Consider the following 10631-nt stretch of genomic DNA (forward strand, 5'->3'; position numbering starts at 1 on the left):
GTGAAAATCTATGCAAAACACAATTATGTGAGTGATTTGATAGTAACTAATTCAAATGCGTCATCATCGTCACGATCGTATAGGCTGATAGCGATAAACTGAAAATGGCATAACTTAACTTTATTCAAACTAATTTGCTCGTAAGAAATACAAACCACGTGGTCGTACGTATTCAGAGCATAAAATATTTTTTAATATTTTAGTGTTATTTTTATTATTATTACTATAGTACACAGGTATTTCATGTTAAGGACCAAACGCGCGCTGATCCTAACGAATTTGAACCAGTCACGTTTTTTCCCTTAGTACATTTACCTGTATAATATACTATTTTGATAGGATTTTCTTGAAAAATGTGTCTTTACAACATATAAAAATAATTAAACAATTCTATCAATAAATTAGAATAAAATATAACTTTACAGGGTGATGGTAATGTTTTTCTAATCTGTTTTTGTAGAAGAGAACATAATAGAAGTAAAACACAAATCGAACTCGATAAAACTATGATTTGGGAAATTATTATCAAAACAGGAGGGATTTTCGACCAAAAAAAAACAAAATTAACCGGATGGGTGTGTTTGAAACTTCCTTATTTCACCAAAAACACGTTGTAACTAAAACATTTTTATAATACTAACAATAGCGTACTTAACTGTCAATTATGAAAAAATAGACTTCATTACAAATTAGATAAAACTATGGATACTTTTCGGTGAAGATCCTAGCACAATGATCTAAAATCAAAATAACTTGTTTAGACATATAATCGGATTTAATAAAATAATTAACTTTTATTAGATTAAATCCGGCTCACTAATATGAATACAAACCATCATAGAGAAAAGTTTATATATTTTCCAGATTTGGGTGTGGAATTCCTGTCAATACGAGTGTTTTTTCATCTTTCTGTTCTTCAACTTCCCTACTTTTTTTGTCCTCCGGACATCTGGTCGGCCACACATAAGAACATAGTCCGTAAAAGGAAACGTCCAGTACAGTGACAGCTAATGTACTTATACTAGTACAATGTAGTAGTATTATAGTCTACACTAGCACATAATATAATTTATTGTACATATTTTCTAGTACTCAGTAAAAGTCATCCGAGCAACATCGATCACGACCGTCAACAGTATAGGTCTCAGCTCGTGCGCTCACCTCAAAATCAAGAAAGCGACAAGTTTGGCAAAATTAAAGGACACTGTCTTATTAGAAAGTGAAACACTTAACAGAAGAAACGAATATAATTTTAATCACAACCACCAGCAATGTTAACAGGGTGAACTACAGTACGAGTTTGAATATATTGCCCACAAATAACACTTAGTATTTCTCACATGTAAGTATGAACTAGGAAGATAAATGTGTCCTGTTATAAAGAGTAAACTGCATAAGCCATCAGAGAAGTTAATGTTTGTGGTAGTATGTGTTCACACAAATTATTACAGCGATACCTACACGCTCATACACTTCCGGTCTACTGGAGGAAATGGAAGGTTTATATCGTGAAATCGTTTAATATGATCGCCGTATGTAAAAATAATATTAAATATATAGATACGACAAATTACAAAAAGGACTACAATAACACGAATTGTTTATTGGATCAATAACGTTTTGTTTAATGTAAATCATCTATAAAAATTAAAATTCCAAACATATTTTATTAAGCGTTCTAACCGGAATCTTTGGCAGATGGTAATAGTTATTAATCGCTATTAATCATAAGAGATGACCAGAAAAGAAAGCGATAAACATAAATGTTATTATTACTAAAAATTAATACATATACACATATATTTAAATATTATTCAGCAACCTACACGCATCTAAAATGTAGCCGACCCACCCAATGATCACAGCAGACATTATTTCGTACCACAACATTTAAACAAAACACTTAGCCGACGCCCACCACTAACTAATGCCTATATTCTAAGTACCCCAAAAAAAAATCATGCATTGAACAGAAAAAGTCAAAATTCTAACGGTAAAATAAATAAGAATATACACTAACTATGCTCGTGTAAAGAGACAGTAACATCGGTGTTGAATTTTTATAACCATTTAATAAAATTAAAATTTCAGAGTTTTCATTTTAATAGATTAATGTTTTGCAATTACACAACAGAATTAAAAATAGGTATATATATAAGTAAAAATAGTTCCCAGTAACGTATTTAAACACATTATATAAAGTAGACAGCTTATAGAATATAATTATTATCTCCCATTTATGTATATAAACTCAAAATTGCATCTCGTAATCTTGAAAATTTGGTTTACTACTACGTTAGTTATAAATTCGAAACCTAGAAATGTGTGAAGAGGTGAGGAAGGCGCCATCATACGAATTCAATAATAACAAACTAAAATGCCAACAAGACAATAAAATAATAAACATACAAAAACCTAACACGTTAAGTAATAAAAGAACAGTATTTTATTTTTATTAACAGTCATAGCAGTCAAATACACAACGTAAATTATATGAATTAGTCATCGTTTACCTAGTTTGTAAAAACATACAATTTAAATTTTGATTAGCATATACAATCAGTGGCGTATTAAGAGGATCAAGAGCACGTGCCTTCTAACCCATTGATTGAGCAAAACTAATTTTTTATGCTCATCCATTACACATTTCTAAATGCGCTTTGTATTTAATACTTTCACTATAAACAAAAATGAGATGCATCATAAACACTAATAAAAAATGTTAAAATTACAAAAAATAAACACGGACTATATTTTGATAGGAAATATTTCTTCAAAGAAATAATTTTAAAATAGAGCATATGTAATGCGACAGAGATGATTTTTAAACTACGCGTTAAGATTACATGTAAGCTGGACAGTGAAGACGACATTCGTTGTTAACATAAATTAAGTAACTATATTCATAACAGAATATTTTACAATATTATGAAAATAATTTTATAAGATAGCTGGATTATTCAAATGAACGCTTCTTCTATCAAAATGTATTTGTTAGAAATTATGCCAATCTAGTCAAAACACTTGAAATAAGATTTTCAATCTAATAATTCTTCTACATTAAAATAGAGTATTTAATAAGAAATTAATGTAAAATGTTAACTTCCTTCGAAGTTGGATTTGTATAATTTTTAAAAGGAGCATAAAAAAATTAGCTTGAATATCTGGTAAAAAAAAGTTTAGGGTACAATTAGTATTCCAAATTTATTCTCTACCTTAAATTTAAACTAAATATCCTCTAACAATTTTAAAAACAAATACGTTTTTTTTTTTTTTGAAGTGATAAATTATTTATTAATAACAAAAATGATCTAGTTAAGGAAATAACATTTATAAATGTTTTTTTTTTTTTTTACTTGATCGTTTTTAAGCATTTTTCAGAAAGTATGTAGTTTATAGTTTAGAGACTTGGAAATTATAAGTGGTTAACATTATATATAATACACGTAATATATTGTATTTATTACAAAGTTTCAACGATAAGAAATCTAAATATGCATGTCAAAAAAGAAAACATGACAAAAATTAATCTTAAATGCATTATACTTGTTATCTTTTAATTTACGAATATTAATAAGTAACAATACACCATCTACCTTTAACACATTGGATTTTTCTTAATAAGTGCGATTGTCGTCAAAACTTGAAATTGTACAATAAATACCAACTTGCCTATATTAACAATTCATAAAGTGAATTAAAAAAAAACTCGTTTATCCTTAATAATTGCGGCCAAGGTAAAGATATTATACACAGTTAGGAAAAATACTCTTCTCAACTACACCTAAAAATAAATAATAAAAAAATTTGAACAATTGAGTTTTTATCAAAAAATAAAATGAAATGTTGTATCACTATATAAAAAATGGAATTTTCTTTTTTAAAAACTAGTCAAAAGAAGAATTTTTGTATCATATATTTTATCTAATTTTAATTAACTTTATGTTTAATTCATTTTTAAATTTAAACTTAACGAAAATATTTTAATAAAATATGATTGCATAGCTTTTTTGAGCTTGTAACTTTACAATATTATTAAATGGGTTTGTAATAGGATTCTTTATACAATTAACAGTTTTGTACAATTTTTCTTTTTTGTCATTAATGAAGTGACTAAACTTACTAAGCATATTATGTGAAGTATGCACTCGAAATCTCGTGATAAAAATTAATCGAAAGCCCTTAATGTTACTTAAAAATCTATTCAAGTTCTTAACAATTAAAAAAGAAATGGGTCAATAAGTAGTTCTATTATGATATACTAGGAAAAAAATCATTATTCATATGTAATGAGTCTGGTTTTACAAGCGAGTAAAATATTAGTTAATTAAAGAAGAAAATTAAATTTTTTCATTAATATTGAAATTAAGAACCTTAAATTTATGTCACGCATATATTAAAAAGAGATGTTTATGTCTTATACTAATAAGTATAAGACTTAAAAGGTATAAACATTTTTATTTTGTTATTAATACTTAATTTATTATTATTATTATTCAGTGTTGAGAAGGAACTGGTTCCAAAAGGAACGGATTCCTGGAACGAGTTCTTTTTGAAGGAACGATGCTAGGAACTGCTTCCTTTTAAAATAAAGGAACGAGGAAAATGAACAAATTCCATTTTTTAAGGAACGTGAACGGAAATTACAGTTCCTAAAAATTTTTATAAACATGTTTTAGTGTAGTTTTCTTCGTATCTAGACATTAAAATATTAAGGTATTTTTAGTTGACTTTTGACAATGGAAGTCCCCTATATACCCAGCCGAGATCGTAGGCTTTTTAAATGAATCAATTGACTATAAATAGAGTTATTATCACATGTAGGTATACAGTAAATATTTAATATATGTGTACATATATTAAATAATGCACTGAATATTATCGTCGTTTCTTGTTAACTAATATATGTTAAAGGTTTTGGGTTTTCTGATTTATTATTTCTAACTTATATGTAGACAATATACATTGGTCGCGTTGACACAAGTCGTTAGCATTTACTACCTGCTTATAAATATAATTTTCGAATACTTTTAGATAAGGAATACTACAAATTTGTTTTGTATTCGACTGCTGATGAAAATCATTGATGTCCGTTATCATGATCTCATTGCCACAATTTTTTAAATAACTTGGTTACATAAAAGGAACGAAGAGTGGAACGAGTTCTTATTTTGGAAGAACTGTATCTGGAACAAGTTCCTTCTTAATATAAAGAACTAGGATCTGGAACGAGTTCATATTTTAGAAAATGAACGGGGAACGGAACGAGTTCCATTTAAAAAGGAACTTTCCCAACACTGTTATTATTATTAAATTCTACACTCTTAAATTTATAGTTATCTAACGTTTTTGATTATATTAAGTTCAGTAAAAAAATTAATTTTTTACTTTGTTAAAATTATGTTCAAATGCAATAATGCATTTATAAAGGAAAGCTTTCAGATAAACTAATATTAATTCATATACAAAACAAATGGCCCGACATATGAACTTACTTTATATTACAGTTTTGAAAATACAACTTATTTAATAATAAATTTAAGATCATAAGTTGTTATTAAATTCAAAGCAATGTTTTTAAAAACTCTACAGTGTTTAAAGTATTAGAATGCAGCCTAGGAAATATTTTACATCAGCATATTATAAACCTGCCAGTAAAAGGTATATCAATTAGTTTATCTTAGCACTACATTTGATAAATTTAGATAAAAATTATTCAATGTCTAAAGGTTTAAATGTATACAAATTATTTTTTTTTTTTATTGTAAATAAATTATTTAAAATAATATTTGTTTTATTATCAAAACAATATGTTTACGAGATAAAAATTATAAATAAATAGAATCAAAAATTGTTTTTATGATATTCACTTAGTTAAATATTATTTTCATAAAGGCTATTAAAAAAAAAAAAAATGATATTCACTTTAATAAGACGATGGGATTGTTTAATTTTTAGCAAGTTTTTTCTCACGACTATCTATAATCTTATTTCTGCTTGATTTCAACAGTTTTTCATTAAAAAATTAGATAGTTAAAATATTTTTTCATACATTTTAAAACACGCATAGTTTTCCAAACGAAGTTTTAATATTAATTATGTAACAGCATTTTGCTTTATTTATATATATATGTAAACTCAACTAAATTGTTCGAATTACAAATATAATTTATTTGTATAATTACAAATAAATGATAATTATATCATCCAAACCCCTTTCATTATATTTATATAATTTATTCATTTGCATAATTGAATTCTTAGAATGTATATAAAAGTTTAATTTTTAAATTTTTTTTTATATTATAGTAACTGTTTGACTAATTTTTACAATAGCATAAATACATAATAATTATTTACAAGATATATAAATAACATATTTTTACTTGTATAGATATTTTTAATAAGCATGATCATCTATTTATTAAAGTAATTAACAATTTTCACTATAATTAAGTAACTATTTGGTAAATTTAAGTATATCCTTAAACAACATTCGTATACTCATATTGTATTCAAAAAATCACATAAACATGGAATTACACTGAATACAATTAAGTCAGACATCTTAAAAAAAAAATCAAATTGTTTTGATATTGTACAATATTGAAAATAAAATAATAACTAAAAATAATTTTTATCTTATTTTATCTAAAACATTTACTTCCATTAAAAATGTTTACTTGCGGTAATTTATAGTTTGATAACTTATTCGGATTTAGTTTAGTTAAGTAACATATTTATGTTAAATAGTAAGGATAAAATCTTTATAATATTTATTTTTTTAATTATTTCACTTATTTGAAAGAAAGTTAAAACATCATTTTTTTAATAAAATTGAATAAAAAAAAAATGTAAAATTCTAAAAGAGTTAATAAAATTAAAATAAAGATTTATATCACAGTAGAATACATATAATTATTTTAAATTTAAATTTTTGTGAAGAAAGAAATATTTTAATATTTCTTGAAACTTATCAAATAAAATTTTCTAAAAGTTTGTATAATTTAATGATTTAAATTAAGACATTTATAATTGTATACTAGTAACATTACCTTTTTAACATTTAAGTATATAGATCTATCGGGACTTGTTCCATTAATTAATAACAAATTCCATTTGGTTTTATTACACTGAACTTAATTAAAAATTGAAACTTTAAACCAAAGCAATTAACAAGGTTTCTAATTTCATGAGTTAAAATAAATGCATATTTAAGTACTTCTCTTTTACTATTCTTATTACTGAGTATAAGAAAAAATTGAATAATAGTTATCATAATAAAAGATTGGCAAGGTTTTTCTTATATAAAGTATATATTTTAGTTAGAAATAGTTTCATTGTAGTTATCATAAAATCCTCATTAATTAAAAAATAGATTGAAGAATATGATAAATCAATAAAACCTTTTTAAAATTTAAAATCTATAAACCAAATTCTATTCTTATTTCGTATAAATGGAATAACTTTTTTTTAACTTTGTGAATATTACTTTGGCCATTGTTAATGTTTTAATTATTCATTTAAGGCTAAATAATTAAAAATAAGCATAAATACAGGAATTATCTTTGAATTTAGACCAGTTCTTTACTCAATCAATTAATATGACCCACAATCAAATCAAACTGATAACAAATTTACGAGTTACGTACTATGAGCTCCCTTAACCAAAGATCAGAGATTACATTTAGCAGATTTAAATCGAACATTGACAAAATCTAAGAAATGGTATCTACAGTGGAATACAATAAATAACGTGTCAAAAATAACAATATACTCTACCAGTAGATGCTGATAGAATCCAAATGGGACATGGCGGACAGAATGTGAAAAATAGAACAGTTAATATTTATTTTCATTATTGATGACAGTACACTAATTATTCTTTAAACAACTATTGCAATTGTTAGAAAAACAAAAATGTATACTCGGTAATACTATTTAATTTATCATGGCCAACAGCTTACCTTTCTAAGAAGAGAGGTAAACAAAAGCAACTTAAGGATTGTTATCAAGGCAGAGGTGAAATTGCGATGGATAATTTGATGTCACTACGATAAATTATTCACACGAACAATTAATTTGTGGACACGCATCGCGATTCGCGAGTACAACGCCGAAGATGAACGGACGCACGACGCCCACAAAGAGCACCAACAATCTTACGGAATGACAACAACGGTGTGCCTGCCGACCTGCTCGTGTACACAGTGAGAATGGTGTGCGTCCCGTTCACCTCCTTCCTAATAGTGCTGCTAACACTAGCGGTGCTCCTCAACGGATCGGCGCTCAGCAGCAGTGATGGCAATAAAGAGTGTGTTATACGTGGTGTGAAGGAACGCGAGCGCTACTTAGTTACTCGTGGCCAATGATCGTTCTGTGCTACAAGGTACGCCCGGTCGTTTTTTGTCATGACGTCATTATTTTCATGTGTACATTGTATATACGACATTTTAAGCAAACATTGCAATAATATATATTCAGTGATGTTTTTAAGGGTATACAGCGCATAGCTACTGACCATTTAGGGAACTAGCATATACCCCAAGAAATTTACCCACTAGTATACTAATAGAGTATATTCCACTATTATTTAACGACATTTCTACTGAGTGTATAATCAAAAGAATATTAATTTTATTCTTTAACTAAGTCGTTTAATAAGTGATTCTACATTAACTATTTTTTTCCTTTATATACGCAAAAACTGTTTAATAATACATTAAAAATATTAAACACATGTAGATAATTAATTTTTTTTAGTAAAACTATGTATACCTCATAGCCATAAAAATAAAACATCCGTACCCTCACTTCAATACTATACCCCTAAACGATAGTAAATTTTTAAAAATTAAAATGCCATGTATAGTAATGGCGTAATTTGAGTTGTTTGAGATAAATAACTGAGGAATTTTCGCATTATTCTTTTAGAACAAAAAAAAATTATTGCTTGAAGTGCTTGAGGATATATCCATGTTTGCAGTTGAGTTGCAGCCACCGACTAGCAACCATCACTCTGAAGGTGGACTCTGCAATGAGTCCGAAACGTAAGAACTCAACTGCAAACATGGATATATCCTCAAGCAACAAGACAATCCATGAAAGCTTTAACACATTCATAAAAAAAAATTATTTTTATCATATCATCTGACGGGATTTATCGATCCTCCATTTCTATTTTTTTAGCATGCAAATCCTATTTATCCCCCAAACCCTAGTGCCGGTACTGGTTTTGTAATACTAATAAAGGCCCAGAGTTTGGAGGTGCTGAAATCTATGTTGGAAATTCGACCATGTTTGCGCCACTGTATCTGGAAATGTCAATAGTAGGATTCGAGACTTTTGCATTATTAAGTTTATTTTAGTCATCTCGAGTACATCAATGATAAATAGACGTTCGTTTTTGTGTTTTTTAACCCTAATCAATGTATCTTAATTAAGATTTTAGTTTGGGGAGAAGAGTGGGAATCCCTCTAGAAAAAATAAAATAAAAATGTTCATAGGTGTTACGGAAGTGGTTCAAACAAATTCTATAAATGTATAAAATCCCAAATCCTAGTCATGAGCAAAAAATGTTATTTGATCAACTATAATGCAAAAAAATAAAATTTTCTGGGGTGGTAAATTTGTTCTTAAATAAGGGTAACCAAATAAGTATCATATTATAAAGTTTTACAACTTTATTCCTGACGATAACAGATGAAATATACAGAAAAAAAACGGAAGTAGTTTCTCTCTGTAAATTTTGCAGAAGAGTAAAAAAAAAGTTAAACATTTTTATCCATTTTATAATAAAACAAAAATAGACGCTTCAACATATGCGCAATTTCCACAAAATTTATGGAGGAGCTTATTATATCTAATTCCCTCTCTTTAAAATTATTTTGTAAAATAATATATTAGTTTAAAATTAAATATATATAATATTAATTTAACTAAAAAGTATATATAGTTTTACTAAAATTTTTGAAGAAGCTTATTTTGAAATTTGATTAGCTATGCAAGCTCCCTTAATATGCGCTTATACATTTTAATGCTAGCAAAATGAAAACATTTCTCATTAAATGGTAATTATTACTTTATACTACTGCTAATGTACAATCGAATCAACTCATAAAATCAAAATCGAAAAATATGGGCTACTACCGTTTACCTCTGTACCCTATGATCCATTAGCGGAACCTTCTTACCTTTGTCCCGTTTATGTAAGGCTTTAAAAATTAATAATAAAAATACCAAATCTATTGGTATTGTACAACCAATGGAGAATTTTCAAGGTAGGTCGTAACTTTAGTTTCTCTGTTCTTACATGATTTTTATACTTTTTTTTATGAATGGAGAATTTTTCCACTCTCATCACACCGTGCTACAAATAAAAGGTTGATAAACATTTAGATCAGTCAAAAATGTATCTTATTTTTCCTCGCCTGAATTTCAACTACTTGGGGTTGATCAGTAAAAAATGTATACCTTGGTACATAATTGAGACTAGTGCAACTTTACTCATCACTAATGATAATGTATTTTGAAATATAAAAAGTATTTTCACAATTTAATTTAAAATTATTATAGAGCTCTGACACTCAATACCACTATGTATACCCCAAATTATAAAAATGTTATGATTT

The 10631-nt window shown here is 26.8% G+C and overlaps 1 protein-coding gene across 7 annotated transcripts in view; it reads right to left on the reverse strand.

The window, feature by feature from the left end:
* Positions 1–8200, reverse strand: part of LOC126905285 (FERM, ARHGEF and pleckstrin domain-containing protein 1-like) — a 28364-nt gene extending 20164 nt beyond the window's left edge. For 2 of the 7 annotated variants that reach the window (XM_050684835.1, XM_050684834.1), the window contains exon 1: positions 7968–8198. The gene's annotated coding sequence lies outside the window, so the exon portion shown is untranslated. Of the gene's footprint in view, positions 1–3596; positions 3785–7782; positions 7904–7967 lie in introns of those variants that run through there. The other 5 variants (XM_050684832.1, XM_050684831.1, XM_050684830.1 and 2 more) reach the window with 5 other exon arrangements.
* Between the last annotated feature and the right edge of the window lie 2431 nt (positions 8201–10631).

Source organism: Daktulosphaira vitifoliae, unplaced genomic scaffold, assembly GCF_025091365.1.
Source record: "Daktulosphaira vitifoliae isolate Bord-2020 unplaced genomic scaffold, ASM2509136v1 Scaffold_4, whole genome shotgun sequence".
NCBI lineage: Eukaryota > Metazoa > Arthropoda > Insecta > Hemiptera > Phylloxeridae > Daktulosphaira > Daktulosphaira vitifoliae.